We start from the raw sequence: 14,988 nt of genomic DNA, 5'->3' as shown, positions 1-14,988 counted from the left end.
TTTCATTCAGGAATGTACTTAGTGCCTAGTATGTGCTGTTCTGTGGCATTGGTAGTTAAAGTACTGAAGAATAATACAAATATTCACGTCATGCAGACACTGAATTCTTCCTGGTTCAATAACAGCAGTTCTGTGCTGCATTTTAAAGAGTTTTGTTGAGGTAAGACATACTTTGTTCAAATTCTTGGGGCAAATTATTTTTTCTCTTTTCTGTGTTGTGGTCACGTCAAGCCCTTGTGCAGCTTTTGTGGTGTACCCTGCAACTTGGATCACCCAACGCTAATTCCAAACTCCTTCTTTTCTTATTTTTTTTTCACCTTGGAAGCTGAAAGTTAAGTGTACAATTTCTCAGCTTCCTAGACATCTAAGGGTAGATGTATGACACAATTTTGAGCAATGGAATATAAACAAATGACTTCCGTAATCACTTCTGGGTGAAGTTTTCTTTCCCAACAGAAAGGTAGAGATGCAGCTGAGGTTATCGTTTTGACTGTTCATTTTTATACCCTTAAAATGGGATTTCATGATTGGAACTACAGGAGCATCTTGTGACGGTGCAGTCACAGACAGTCATCAGATGGCACGAAAAACCATAAAAAGCTTCTAACGGCATCATTGAACAGCTGATCCGACATCAACAGCTGGCTCTTTCAGACTTCTTGTGAATGAGGAAAATAAAATCCAATTTAGTTAAGTCACAAAAGTTAGGTTTTCTTTTACTTGCAGCTGAGTACATTCCTGATTGACTCACAGTACAGTTGTAGATAACTCTTGTTATTCTTTTTAATCGTTTCACACAGCGTGGCACAGTTGAGGAGAAATCACTAATTCACCTTGTTAGAAACAATAATTTTGTTCCTAAGATGTTTTACAATTTATAGAGGAAAATCACGTTTGGCATTTTAGATTTATTAGAAATAATTTGGGTCAGAAACATGTCAGTTACGGGCAGTATTCCATCAATAAATTAAAGGTACTCTAACTTGGTATATTTAATGGGGTATGGGGCAGAAATTTTTTCTCCTTTAGAAGTACAACACTTATTGAAAAATGACAGGAGGTGCAAATACAATGTGACTGGTGGTATTTTTCTCTTCCCCTGTAAGTGAAGATGTATGAAACTAGAAGCCAATTTTTCTTCTGTGCTGAGAAATTGAGACTGGATAGCTAGAGAGAGCTGAGCACATTCAAGCAGAATAAAAATGCTCTGCCATCAAAAGACTCCCAAATAAAACCTTAGCAAAAGAAAGTGTGCTACAGGCTCAGGGATTTTCCGTTCTTATAGAATTATAAGGAAGCAGAGTGTTAAAATTTATTTTTCGTAGAAAAAGAGGGAAAAGAGGAAAAAGGAGAAAGAATACATTGTTATCAAAGAATGGTAACTGAAACAGCAAAAAAGGACCAGGTTATACCTTGCTATTTGTATTAATTTAAAGCAGAATTATATTTAATAATTTGAATAATATGCTATTTGCAATTCTGAATAGAGTAGGCCTCTGATTATGCAGTGACTAGAAACTGATCATGCAATTATGACCAATTTAAAAATTATGTTCCAGTAGTGATTAATAAATACCCATACCTTAAATGTTTTCAAACATAAAATATAAAAATACAGGTATCCCCATCTAACGTAGACATAGATATCAATTTTCAGAATTAAAAATGTGTTTTACAGTTTTTGCCCATGCTTAATTGGGGTAGCAATGAGAGAAAATTGTTATTATGGAGTTTTACAAATTATTCAACTCAGTTTTCATTAATACAAAAACTCTTTTTGGGCTTCCCTGGTGGCGCAGTGGTTGAGAGTCCGCCTGCCGATGCAGGGGACACGGGTTCGTGTCCTGGTCTGGGAAGATCCCACATGCCGCGGAGCGGCTGGGCCCGTGAGCCATGGCCACTGAGCCTGCGCGTCTGGAGCCTGTGCTCTGCAACCAGAGAGGCCACAACAGTGAGAGGCCCGCGTACCGCAAAAAAAAAAAAAAAAAAAAAAAAAACAAACTCTTTTTACTTTATTCATATTTATCAGTTTGTATGTTCTTTCATTAAAATACACGACTGCAATAATAACTAGCATAGACAGTGTGGCATAAAAAAGATAACATTTAAGTATGTAACTCAACTGGTGCGAGCAATGAGTACATAGACATGTTAGTAAAGTTATCATATAAATCATTGTCCCAGTTGAATGATTATGAAAGAGAAAGGGGCTATTAGTTGAATGGGGCACTGGGAAGCTGGTATAAACTATGACAGTCCCAGGCAAGCCTGGAGGTATATTCACCCTATTAACTCTGAATATTTAGTATGGTGAGCATCCATTAATCTGTTATAGATAAATGAGGTTGTAGGGTCTGTTATAGGAATTAGGAGATGCAGATAAAATGCAATTTATTGTTAGGTGTTGTTATTTACTTTCATGTTCATAGAAAAAGTTAAATTGATGGAATTATATACTACATTTATATTTAATGTGTATTCTGTTCACTCATATAAAGAATTTATGGTGGAATATAAGAAACATAATCATTTGAATTAGACCACCCTTTTCATTTAGTGGCATTGACCTGAAATAAAAACATTTAATTCACACTCCTGAAATGCTACCAAAGACCTTTCTAATCATGAGGCTCATTCTATCCAAGAGAAGGGTCTTGCACCAGACGTCTCTGCCCATCTCTATAAAAGATCAGAACAACTATGCTGCTGAAGACTACACATTGTATTTTAGGTAGACTAGATGTATATACCAGATTTGCTGGAGTCCATCCACAAGCTATAAAACAATTTTAGCTGCAGCTGGCCAAAATCACTTCTCTTAGGACTGACTCAAATCAATTTCCCTTATTTGCCATTTCTATCTACTTTCAAACTTTCTTGTCTCAACGTTTTCACTATTATAAATGTTAAGGTTGTTGTGTTATAAAATGTGAATTGCACTGTATCAGATAGTGCTTTTATGTTTCTTTTGGTTCTTGCTTGAATAATGAAGGATTATGAAATGCATGGAAAAGAAATTAAAGATTCATAGAAATAAGAGAAAGGAAAAGCAAACATTTAATCATTTAACTCTGTCTCCCAAAAAGGATGGGGTTTCTTCCTAAGGTGTACTTTAATCTTTTGTGAAAATTTAGAGATAAAAATAGTAATAATTTTAGAAATGCATGTTTCCAGATTCTTCTTATGTTCCCCCCCCTTTCATATTAAAAACAAGATCACATGTCATTTTCTGGAGAATTCAAGATATTTAACTTCTCTTAATCAATTTCTCAGATGATGTTTCAATTGTTGGCTTAATCTGTGACAGATAAGTCAGAGGAATCATATTCTTTACAGTTAAATTCCAGTTCTAAAAGAAGAGAGGCTTTTGTGTTTTATTTCAATTTTTTTCTATATTTTTTTCCTACATTTACATTAGAATGTCCAAAATACATTTCACATTTCTTCATGTAAACTTGTCTAGTAATGATTACCCAGACTCCATCTTGTAGAAATATTCCTCTAGAACTAATGAAGCTAGAATAAAACATATTCTGAAGAATAATTTATCCCAATTTTTATTTTAAAAAATAAAATCTATAACCTTCACCTAGATCCACCAAGTAAATATGTCTCCCGCTCCCTCACTCTCTCCCTTCCACCTTCTTTCCACCTTTTCTTTCTCTTCCCCGCTCCCACACTCACTCACTCGCCCCACACAAACACACACTGAAACACACAGTTGTAGGTATCATGACACATCAGCTCTGAATATTTAGTATATATCTCCTCCCCCAAAATACAGTCTCCTTCTTAACCACAATATAATTATCGTCTCTGGAAAATTTAACCATATTACTAATAGTACTTAATACATAGCACAGATTCAAATTTCTAGAAATTAACCTAGAATACAAACAAGGATTTCCCATGACTCTTTAGTCTCCTTTATTCCAGACAGGTCCCTCATTTCTTTGGTATTTCATGGTATTGAAATTTTTGAAGAATGAAGGCTAGTTGTTTTGCTGAGTGAATCTAAATTAGGGTATATATCATTGTTTCTTCATTATTATATTCAGGTTAAACAATTTTGGCAGGGATTCTACATAAATGGTACTATGTTCTCAATATACCATATCTGAAAAATATATGTATTTTTTATAGTAAGAACCCTGTTTCCAAAAAATACTAACATATTAAACTATTTGCTCATTCAAATACTTTTGTTAAAAAATAGTTTTATTTTTATCACTCCAATTCTACAAACAACAGCAAAGCTAGTAACTAACTTCAAGATTTAGAATATATCTGGCTGAGAATCTCAAAAGTACCATGTTCAAAGATACTTGGATTAATTCTTTTTTTCCTTCTTCCATGTGGTTATCAATTTTATATAAGGTTATAATTATTGTTTTGCATTTCTACTCAATTTTAGGCGTTTTTCCATCCTACACATTTAATTTTCCTTTTTAAATATGGAAAAATGTTGATATAATTTGGAGGGCAAAATGATATAAAAATGTATCCTCAAAGGAATTCCACTCCCTTTATTGTCCATAACCTATTTCTAACTACCAATTTGGTAATCAGATTTATTCTTTTCTTTTTTGCAAAATATCCTTTTTGTTATACAAAATTTTATTATATATACATTTTCATAAAAATAATATTAATTTGTATTTAGTATCAGGCACTGTAAGGATGATTGAAACAAATTGAAACAGGTTGTTGTAAGAATTTTTGATATTGATCTTTTCCTCCCTCATAACTTACTCAACCAGGCCTGATGGTAAAAATGTTTGCTAAAGAAAATGTACCATTCTAGTTCTCATCTATCCACTAAATAGTTTAGCAGCAAAATATCAACTGACATTTGCAGATACCTTAATTGATGCAGCTGTTTTTCATTTTCTGTTTTGGATTCAATCGTCCGAGCAATTGCACAGTCCACCTTTATTTTGCACATTCATATTCAACACATGTTTATATATCTACCATGTGCCAAGTTGGGACTAATGTCTCTACACTGTTTTCCTCGTTTAATCTTTTAAGTCTCGATTTTTCCTATTTTGTAATTAAGGAAAGTAAGTTTCACCTTGGGACCTAGAGTTTTGTTTTTGTTTTTAATCATTGAGTACGTCTCTATTTTGCCTCTTCTGTAAACTCTAAGAAATAATTAAAATCCAAGATTTGAGATCAGCTTGTTTTTAAACAAATGACAATAAAGAACTTGAACTGTGAGTTTTGGGTTCACGGTAGCAAAGTAGTGGTTGCCAAATAGCTGAGTACTGAGATATGTAACTCCATGAATTACATATCTCAGGAAAGAGGGGGTCTTGAAGTGCAGTGTTACACACTCAGTTTGTCTTTCTTTTATTTAACTCTGCCAATGGACTAGTCAAAAGAAATGCAAAGGGGTAATCTCAGGAAGACAATACTCCCTTTGATAAGTGGTCCCATAAAAATATATCCTGTGGTCAATTAAACTTAAAATTCATTAGAATATATTTTATTCAACTTCCTACATAAGGAAAAAGTTTTTTTGGTGGGACTAGAGAGTGAAAAAAATCTTTATTCTTGTAAGGGGAAATTTTCATTTAAAATGGAGGAAAATATATATAATATTCTATACCTTTTATACAGCTATTCTACTTTTAGGAATCTATCCTATAGAATATATGTGAACAAAAGTTTTTACTATAAGCTATTTTTCCATTAGGTTAATATAGCCATCATTATGTGAATATTCTTCCAGGTTTTTTAAAACATTTTCCTCACTCTTATAAATGCATATCTTGGGGCATTTTTTCTTGTTTTCATTCTATTACCCCGCTTCCAAATTATTTCTCCTATAACTGTTCACCTTACATCTATGATTTAGTTGTTATAAAGTGACCGCTGTGGGTTGAATTATATTTTTCAGAATGATATGTTGACTTCCTAACCCTAGGTACCTGTGAATGTGACCTTATTTGGAAGTAGGGTCTTTACAGATGTAATCAAGTAAAAATGAGATCATACTAGATTTGATTGGGCCATAAGTGCAATGACAGGTGCTTTATTAGGAGAGGGAAATTTGCAAACACACACTCACAGAGGAGAGATGGTCATATGAAGACAGAAGCAGAAATTGGACTGATGCAGCTACAAGCCAAGGAAAGCCAAGACTGGCCAGCAGCCACCAGAAGCCAGGAGATGCAAGGAAGGATTCTTCCCTAGAGATCATGAGGGGAACATGGCCCTGACAACCCCTTTGATTTAGGACTTCTAGCCTTCAGGACTGTGAGAGAATAAATTTCTATTGTTTTCATCTACCCAGTATGGGGTATTTTATTATAACAACCTTAGGAAACTAATACAGTGACTAATAGCTTGCTGTCTCTTGCTATCAGATTTTCATATGCACATTCCAAACATGTTCCAGAATCTATCTGTTTCCTGCACCCCAGGCAGGGTTCCCTGTCTGTCCAATCAGAGCAATCCTAGCCAAAAACATTCCTCCCAGAGTAACTGACTCAGTGAACTCAGATGAACCAAGAAAGCAAGAAGTTGAATTTTCTTACAGCTTTTCCTCCGAATTCATGGTTCTTACCTTTACTTCCTATATTAACTTTTTTTTAACAGTTTTTTTGAAGTATAACTGATATACAAAGAACTGCATATATTAATGTGTACAATTTGAAGAGTTACACCCGTGATACCATTATTATGATCAAAGTAAAAGACATATCTAACACTTCCCAAAGTTTCCTTGCCTCCCTTTGTTTTGTTTTTATTTTTTTTATCAGATAAAACTTTCATTTTGAATTCACCCTGAGACTGTCATTGCATTGAAGGCTCCCCAGAGTTCTCAGTTGCCATTACGGAACATAGGGCCTCTCAGATCCTGTGGGCCTCATTACAGAATGGCCTTGCCTTCCTGTCAGTGTCAGACTGTGGACTATTGACCCTAAAATCAAAGCGTCTGTCACACTTAGTGCTTTTTGACTATCCTAAACGCCCAGCGCTGATGAAAAGTGTTATATTTTCTATTCCTCCTTTCATAATGTGAAAATAGAATACAAAATGAATGATCCTTCATTAATAACTGCATTTTTAAAAAGCCAGTGTAAATATTGTCCTTACAAGTGCTATATGTTTAAGGAAAAGATATATAACTTTCTCTACTAGGCAAACACTAAAATTTATAGCACAGAGAAAGATAAAATTGAATTAAGTTGACACTATTACAAAGAGAGTATCTGGGCATTGTTTGTCAGTTTCTAAATTATTTTTGCCTTGTGCATTCTTTCAAACATTGGACAATAGCAAATAGGTATAATTCATGACACACCCTAAGGGGCTGGCTATTTTCTACTAAATTAACCACAACAAATGGAAACAACAACAGACATTCTTCCTACTTTGATTCTGGTATAGAATCAATATCACTGACACTCACTAAACATATAAAATAACATGAATAAGAATGAGAATCTTCTATGGAAAATTCATATTTGCTGAACCACTTATAATATTTTCCTGGTGTAATTAGAAACATTTACATTTATGTCATTGAACTATGAATTCCACCAGCACTTTATATTTTTCCATTTGTTTATTTTTAGACTATTATTCTTTCACACCTATGTTAGTGAACTTAGATTTCAAGTTTATTACAAAAATAACAGAAACCACCATTTTAAATGAATCTATCAAATATCCTAATACTATGTAAAATAATCAAAACTGTGATCAGAATCAGGAGATATGCTAAAAGAAGCATTTTAAAAATGAGTATTCTCAGGACAGTGCAATTCACTCCTTTATTATTAGTAGCTACCTTCGTTCATGACAGTCTGTCTCCCCTCGTTTGTTTCTTACAACAATTTCAGTACATTAGTTCCCTACATCCTGTCATAAGGAACATGATAACATACTGAAATGTCTTCAGTCCCAACCAATATGGTGCCCAGAAGCTTTGTATATATTCAGCAGCACAACTAGCTCTGTGTTCCTGAAAATTAATGAATCAAATGCTGCTTTCTCCAGTGCCTTAGCATATCGTTGGGCTTTGAAAAAAAATCAGTATTTTTCTTCTAGGTATAAGTGAGGTAAAAGGGAGGGGGGAAGTATTTGAATTAATGAAAGCTATGAATTATTAGTTATTTGGGGAAGATAAAATTATTTTTCATGTAATAACATTTAGTAATAGATTAATTATAACTAAATAAGGTTAAGTAGAGGTCCTGTTGTTTGTATGGTAATGGGAAAATTACTTTTATTTTATTACTTGTATTATTATGCAGAGTGATATAAAGGAAAGCTCAAGCATTTCAACTATAATATTATATTTTGTGCATATATTTTTCTTTTCATTTTAGGATTATATAAATAAGGTTTAGTTTGGCCTTAGTAGAATACACACTGATTCCTCATAACTATAGTTCAATTAATAATAAACACTGTGTTCAGTATAGTCATTGGAGACAATAATTTCAACAAATGTCAATGAGAATATGTAGAACATCTAATAAATTAAGAATTAACTTCTTATAGCTTTAGTGAATTTGTCAAAGTTGTAGCAGAAATTAACTTGATTCAAATTTTGGTTAAATTTTTAATGAGTAATAGAATATGAACACTTTCATGCCAAAAACCCCTTTCAAATAAAGTATAATTATGTGATAACTCAAAGTGAATTATGGAGAATATTTACAGCCTTTTATTTTCTCAGCCAAGTTCATGAGTGCGTAGCATACTATATGTGTTTGAATTGTTGAACGTCACCAGTTTAAATTGGCAGGGAAGAGATTTTCAAAATGTGATGACAGTTTAGTCAAGACAGAGAAATCAGCATGCAGAAAGACATGGGAAGAAAAAGAAAGTGAATCATTTCCAATCTTTCTAGTCATTCAAGGTGGCTATATTATAGAATGCATGGACAATGCTTTTAAGAAATGAGCTCAGATCCTGAAAGATCTGAGATGCCAAAAAATTGGCACTTTATAAAGTGCCCTTATCAAAAGGCTATGAGGAGACTAAAGGAATTTAAGCAGAGAAGTAATAGAATCGTATTTGCATTTTAGAAACATAAGTAAGATACCTCGTTAAGAATGGATGCAAGGATGTATTGCTGGTAGGAAGAGGTAGTTTGCAAGTCTGGGTAGGGCAAACTGCTTTTTCTTGAGTTATATATACATATATGTAGAGTGAGGGCAAAGGAGCCGAGGATTAGGCTTCATAGCTCAAACCAGATCCTTTTTTTCTTAATTTCAAATGTCCCAGGGAAACAACTGATTATGAGTTTATTCATAAAGAAAAATAACTATATGTTTTTAGAATAATTGTAAGCTTTAAACTTGAAATAACAGAATTGTCCCTTAGAACAAGGAGAGCAGAAAGCTAATATATTAGCCAGCAGGTTGTGCGTGATTATCTACATTTCATGAAATCTTTTGTGGTTTAAGTTGCTTATTGTAATTATTTTGAGTCTTATCATTTCTTATTCATTTACACTTATTTTACGTGTTTTATATATTGTACTGAATTGGCTAAAATTATACTAAAATTGTGCAAATAACTTGTAATATATATGTGTTTTCCAAGTATGAGATTTTTATTCCAACCAATTCAACATGTATATAGGCAGCTCACTATGTATCAGGAAATATTGTTGGAGATTGGAATACAGCAGGTGACAAAAAGGATGAAGACCTGTTTCCCAAAAAATAAAAATGAAAAGAATTATGCACTGTGTCAGAAACGGAATTGAAAAGAGAAACATGTATTTGCTCCTTTTCACTCCAGAGTTTTTAATATTAGTAGAAAATTTATGGATATTATGAATTCATAGAGTAAAATGCAAATCCAGATGGAAACTGTGACCTGCATGCTGAGATTGCAGACCAGGCTGTATTGGGAATTATGGCCTGGCAGATGATGGATGGTGACAGCATCGTTTCACTTAATGAAGTGGTTATTGAAGCTTAAAAGGGGAAAGATGACAAGGGGAAACTGAGTGCTTTTGTCTTTGGACGAAGTAAAAGCTTTACAACATTATACCAAGAAGAACTGAACTCACTACTTTTTGAACTTCATCAATCTTTTCCATGAAAATCTATCTCACTGTCAAGCTGCTCAACAGCTCCTTTGGGAAAATGCTTTGCTTCTTCTTAATGGAACCAATGCCTTCATTGTCCTGAGGCCCCACTGATGTTCCACCTCCACAGAAATGCTAAAGAGATGTGCAATGCTCTGGAGAAGCCTTTGTGGAGCTGCCAAAATGGTATAGTCGGGATAGCCAAAAATTGTGCCCCGTGGGGCAGTTTTTCTTTATTAATTTGTTTCTGAGAACAACACATGGAAGAGGGAAATACTGTTACTAAGAATTCTCATGCAGAGATGTTTATTCTTGAGTGAAAGAAAGAGAAGCTTTTGAAATTGTTCTAGTGAATCTTTTCTGTAGTTTGATCTCAGTGTTTAATAGCACAAACTTTAAGTGTAGTCAAAAGGCTAAACTAAATGTCACAACAAAAAATACATCATGAAAACTCACACTCCTAAATGCAGTCAAATCGTTTTTCAGCCCCAACCCCCAAAGCTTTGCACAGTGCCAATTAATATCTATTTTTATACAAAGGAAGCAGGAAAACAACACATGTGAATTACCCCAGACTCCTTCCTTTGGGAAATATTCAAAATTCAGCACTACTTCCTTCTTTTAATATTAACAGAAAGCATTTTTCAAATAAGAATATTTAAGCAATAAAAATAATTTTAAACAAATACTTCATTATTAATCATTGTTTTTCTTTTGAAAACCATAAAGCAGACAGTTTTCAGTTGTGACATGTAGCCAATTAAATCAATGTGGTGTTCTAGCATAGCTCACTTGTATCATACTTTGCCTTCACAATGACTTGATGTTTTGTATTTAAGGCAACTCTATTTCCTTTTTAACCACAGGTACCTATTTCAGCCTTATTTTCCCCCATTGGTTCCTCACAGATGTGGGTGGAACTGGCTCTGTATCAGATCCACCCATTTAATGACAGGGATCACAGACTAAAAAAACATAGCCTCGAATGCTAAAGGCAGTGTGGGACAGGCAGAAAATTAGGACAAAGTGTGCTGCTGGCCTAATACTTCGCCTTAAAAAATGTAGCATGGGCTTCCCTGGCGGCGCAGTGGTTGGGAGTCCGCCTGCCGCCTGCCGCCTTAAAAAATATAGCGTGGTGTTCCTGGGGGTTTTATTCTTCTAACGTTCAAAAGAGAATTTAGAAAATCTGAGTTACCGGTTACCTTTTATTATTTTGATTTAAGCTCATACAAATTGGTCAAAATAGAAACACTACTCACATCTGTTTGTAAATATGAACATACCGAATAAACTAGTGAAATAGAATGTTACAAATGAGAAAATAAAAGAAAAAAATGTGTGTTTTTAAAATATTTTTATCTGTTAGCCATATTTTTTTCCAAATGTTCTTTGAAATGTAACTGGCAGCAAGATTAATCCAGGATTTGGTTCTTTGGCTATTCATACAAGGAGAAGATACATGATTAATTACAGAATTTCAATTACAAAGTCATTTGAATCTAATCTTTATTCAACTTTTGTGGTCTTATTAAATTAGCATGAAAATACAACTAACCATACTGTTGACCCAAAGATTCAGGGACTAAAAATTAAGCAGATCTAACATGGGAATTAGGCAAAAGTAATGCATAAAGATTTCCATCTTTTAATATCATTTTTCCTTAAAATTTTATTATTAAATTTTAAAATCTATTTGGGTTTTCAGTTTTCAGCTCTGACATGTAAAAACCTTGGAAATTGTTACTCCTCTCCTTAGAACAAGAAAAATCTGGACAAAAGATCAGTGAGTCTTCTTGGGCCAGAAAAGAAGTTTCCATAGGCAAATCCAGAAAATCACAGCTGAGACTTTTTACCTGGAGCAAAAGCTTCTAGAGCTGGAGTCATAAACTGGTAGGTACACTTAACTGGTGATTTTCATGAATTACTGGAGGCTGAATTGCTCACATGCAAGTGCAAAAGCACCCCAACACTTTCCTCGGCTTTACCACCAGGAATCCTACCAGGTTCTCATGTTAAAAATTCAAGAAATATCAGCTGGTGGCTCTAGGGGCTGGGGAAGAGTAGCTATTGTGAAATACTCCTAGAGTCTTCTCTATAACAATGGCTTATTTCCCAGGGGGAAATCATTATCAGAGCCTTGTCTTAGAGGAGTTGGAGGAAGGCCATTCTTCTCACTCCTGCCCACTCTAGCCTTCCTGTTCTGCCTCAGAGAGGGGATAGCTACATAAGAAGAAAACAAGTGGATGTCATAGGCCAGTGACAATAGTCAAGAGAGACAGATTTAATTGGAAAACTACAGAATTCTTCTCTCTCAGGCAACTTACCCCTGCGCCAACAACGCTCCAGTATAATAGTGAATTATAGAGGAACAAGCTGTAAGACACAGACTCTTAGGAGGAGTACTTAGGTAAGCCCCCAAACAAAAAATTGTTCAGACGGGAACATTAGAGGAATCTAAGTCTCTGAAATATATATAGCTACTGCAAACATTAAACAATGACTAAATCCTAGACAGATTAACATAGGTCCTCACACTAATGGCTCATTTACCTCAATTACTACCACTCAAAACAACCTGCGAGGCTTTCAACAAAATATCACAAGGCACGCCAAAAGGCAGGAAAAGACAAAAGTTTGTAAAGCCAAACAATCATCAAAACAAGACTTAGATATGACATAGATGTTGAAATTATCAGAGTGATAACTTAAAACGATGATCAGGGAAGAGGAAAAGATAACAATATACTACAAAAATATCAACAAACTACCAAAAAAAAAGAGGCAGTAATGGAGGATCTGAGGAACAAAAACATTTAAGACATACAAAAAAACAAACAGCTAAATGGCAGAAGTCCTTCCTTATCGGTAATTACTTTAAATGTAAATGGATTAAATGTTCCAATTAATAGGCAGGAATTGACATAATGGATTAAAAACAAACAAAAGCAAATAAAAAAATAAAATGATGATCAATATGTTAAGGGTTCTAATGAAAAAAGTAGACAACATGCAAAAACAAATGGCCATAATTAGATTAATCTATAGCAGCAGTGGTAACAAAAAAAATGGTTATACAGTAAAATGCATAAGAAAAAAAAAGGGCAATGTAAGCATAGACATAGAAATTTGGAAAAGGAAAGAAATGATAGAAATAAAAAACATTGTTAACAGGGACTTCCCTGGTGGTCCAGTGGGTAAGACTCTGTGCTCCCAATGCAGGGTGCCTGGATTCAGTCCCTGGCTGGGGAACTAGATCCCGCATGCATGCCACAACGAAGATCCCGCATGCTGCAACTAAGACCCTGAGCAGCCAAAATAAATAAATACATAAATAAATAAATATTTTTTTTAAAAATTGTTAACAAGGAAAGAATGCCTTTTATAAGCTCACTAATAGACTCGACATAGCTAAGGAAAACAAATCTTGAAGATATTGCCAATAGAAATTTCACAGATAGAAATGCAAAGAAAAGAAGTAAACAGAACAGAATATCCAGTATATTTTCAAAAGATAATTTCAAAAGATGTAACATATGTGTCATTGGAGTACCAACAGGAGAACAATAAGAGAATGGAGCAGAATGAGTATTTAAAATAATAATGGCTGAAACATTTAAAAAAAGAAATAATGCCAATTCTTTACAATCTCCTTCAGAAAATAGTAGCAGAGAGATTGCTACCTAACTCATTCTATGAGGCCAGATTTACCCTAATACCAAAATGAGACAAAAACACTACAAGAAACCTACAATATCTCTCATGAACATAGATATAAAAATTCCCAACAAAATATTAGCAAATTGAATCCAAGAATGTGTGAAAAGAATTGTACACCATGACCAAGTGGGATTTATCCCAAGTATGCAAGTTTGTGTACAATATTAAAAAATCAATTAGTGTAATCCACCAATCACATCAATACATACAGAGAAGGCATTTGACAAAAATCCAACACCCATTCATGATTTTAAAATCTCTTAGTAGGGCTTCCCTGGTGGCGCAGTGGTTGAGAGTCCACCTGCTGATGCAGGGGACACGGGTTCGAGCCCCAGTCTGGGAAGATCCCACATGCCACAGAGTGGCTGGGCCCGTGAGCCATGGCCGCTGAGCCTGTGCGTCCGGAGCCTTGCTCCGCAATGGGAGAGGCCACAACAGTGAGAGGCCCGTGTACTGCAAAAAAAAAAAAAAAAAAAAAAAAACTCTTAGTAAACCAAGAATAGAGAGAAACTTTCACAATTTGATAAAGACTATTTACATAAAACCTACAGCTAGCATCATACTTAATGGTGAGAAACTCAAAGCTCTCCCACTAAGATCAGATACAAGACAAGGATGTCCCCTCTCACAACTCCTTTAAAACATCATACTGGAAGTACTACCTAGTCCAATAAGGCAAGAAAAGGAAATTAAAAGTATACAGATAGTGAAGGAAGAAATAAATTTCTTTGTTCACAGATGACATTATTGTCTATGTAGAAAATCTGAAAGAAATGCAAAATAATTAATTGAAAGGTATAAAGATAGAAAAGGAAGAAATAAAAGTCTTTATTTAGAGATGATGTTTGTCTATGTATAAAATCCCAAAGAATCAATTGAAAAAGACTTTCTGAAACTAATAAGCAATTATAACAACATTATGGGATGCAAGGTTAATATAAAAATTCAACTGATATCTAATATACCAGCAATAAACACTGGGGATTTAAAATTAATAAAATAACACCATTTACAATAACAGTGAAAATGAAATACACAGTAATAAATTGAACAAAACTTCTAAAGGATGTATACTACATCCTTTAGGTAGATAGTACAAAACACTGATAAAAATGATCAATTAAATTGTAAATAAGTGGAGAGATGTTCTGTGTTCCTAGATGATGAGACTCAAAATTGTTAAGATGTCAATCCTTCCCAATTTGATCTGT

This window comes from Grampus griseus, assembly GCF_964374135.1.
Source record: "Grampus griseus genome assembly, chromosome: 9".
Lineage (NCBI taxonomy): Eukaryota > Metazoa > Chordata > Mammalia > Artiodactyla > Delphinidae > Grampus > Grampus griseus.
This window is presented reverse-complemented; position numbering follows the sequence as displayed.